The following is a 2,021-nucleotide window of genomic DNA, read 5'->3' as shown; positions in this document are numbered from 1 at the left end:
GTCATATGCTAATAATATCTGCGGTTGTGTCATTTTAGACACATAATAACAAGCGTCCGGAAAGTGCCAAGCAAACATCAAAACCAAGAAAACTAATCACGCTAAATTAATATAAATTGTCATTATTTCAGTTATTAAGAGGTAGAGTTGTGGGACTGGTTTCAACTGAAACACTAATAAAGAGTCGTCAATGTATAAATCAATAATAATCTATAATACTATAATATAATAATACATACTGAATCTATAATATAATACTATAATTATAATAATTTAATATAATAATAATAATAATAATAATAATAATAATAATAATAATAATCTATATACTATAATATAATAAATCAGTCAGAATCTATAATAATTTAATATCTATAATACTCTAAGACATTTTACCCCCGTTTACGTTATTTCTGTTAATACAAACATTTAAAAGTATAAGATCGACCGATCAACAAAGGTTATTGCTGATGTATCTAAATTCGCTAAGATTTACGAATTCTGACTTGAGTTATTTTAAAATGAGTCGTGTTTTAAATCAAATAATGTCAACCCGTTGATTAAAACAGTATAGTTTAAAATTAATATTTGTTTTTCAAAAAGTGAAACTTATTTTCACTTATTTGAAGACACTTTAACTGACGACTATTTTTACAACAATAAGACTAACTATATTTATTGTTTAAAATAACTAAATGGTTGCAATTTGAAATAAACAGATTGAAAACAAGACGTTCGGAAGCACAAACAACTAACAAAATTAACTTTGATGAACATGTACGATTACAATAAATATTATTATGAGTAGATTATACGGATTAATAAATAATTATTTAAACGAGACCGCGTTAATAAATTAATTGATCATATCTATCTAATTTCTAACGTTTGCTTTAATCTTGATTGCTGTTGTATTCGAAACGTTTCATCCGCTGTACCCGCCGATAATCTTCACGCATCTTTTTACGTTATCTGAGCTCTTTCTAGAATGTATAACCGAATTCTACCCTGAAAACAATGTTTTTAGACATGTTCATTTCATTTATATATTTCATATTAGTTTTTTTTTTTTTTTAGCATTCCGGCATATTTCTCGATACATTTTATTGTTATATTACTTCCACTGTTTACTAGACGGTGAGAGATGAGTTAACGTCCCCGAGGAAACATCTTCCAACATATATTTTAACTGAAGAAATCCATCATATTTTTTAGAAAAATTATCATTATATTATTACGCTTATCGCTCTACCCGTTATCATGCTGTGCGTCCCTAAAAAAGGAAAGTGGATTATTCCAAATAAAACTTGTCATCCTCTTGAATTATGAAAAAAATTGGTGTCGCTGTTGAGGCAAAGCTAATAAAAATGATTTGTCTTTCTTTGCCTTTTGGCTAAGATCAAAGTGTAGTATCTGTTCTTTAGGTGCTACATTTCAATTTCTTCTCTCTCAGTGGAAGAGAAATCCTTTACGACTAAGACAAGTTTTTTCCGACGTTAAAAAACGACTCTGATGTCTAAATCTGTCCCGTGGGGAGGCATTGTGAATAGGTACTATGTTTAATGTAACAAAGTTTTAATATTAAAAAAAGTAACTGGAAAAAGTTATTTCTGATTTAATTACAAAATGCCCTGGAAATGCCAATTCTGATTAATTATAAAACGCACTGGGAAATGTCCGTTCTGATCATTTTTTTTTGTTTACTTGCCTCCTCACAAAAGCGGAATTGGACATGAGGTCGGTTAAAAATTTAGGGGGAAACAAGCTCCCCAAAAGGGGCACTCTAGTAAATAGCAAAAAAAAAATTCTATCAGTAATGAAGGATTTCTCCTCCATTAACCAAGACCAAAAAAGGAGAGATTTAAGTCAGTGGAATGCTGAAACTGTTACTACACCAAGAAATTCATGTTAAAGCAATGGTTGTCTAATCTCTACCCGTGTTAATGTTTTATGCATTAATTTCGAAAAGCTGCTGAAACAGTTCATGATTTAAACATTACTTTATTTCAAGTATATTTTTA

At 29.2% G+C, this 2,021-nt stretch overlaps 1 pseudogene; it reads left to right on the top strand.

The window, feature by feature from the left end:
* Positions 1–1,372: 1,372 nt before the first annotated feature.
* LOC145285290 (U2 spliceosomal RNA) lies at positions 1,373–1,489 on the top strand (annotated as a pseudogene).
* Positions 1,490–2,021: the final 532 nt, after the last annotated feature.

The sequence above is a fragment of the Euprymna scolopes genome, chromosome 9 (genome assembly GCF_053919585.1).
Source record: "Euprymna scolopes isolate OS-2025 chromosome 9, ASM5391958v1, whole genome shotgun sequence".
Classification (NCBI taxonomy): domain Eukaryota; kingdom Metazoa; phylum Mollusca; class Cephalopoda; order Sepiida; family Sepiolidae; genus Euprymna; species Euprymna scolopes.
Note: the sequence above shows the minus strand (reverse complement) of the source record. Positions and strands in the feature narration are given on the sequence as shown.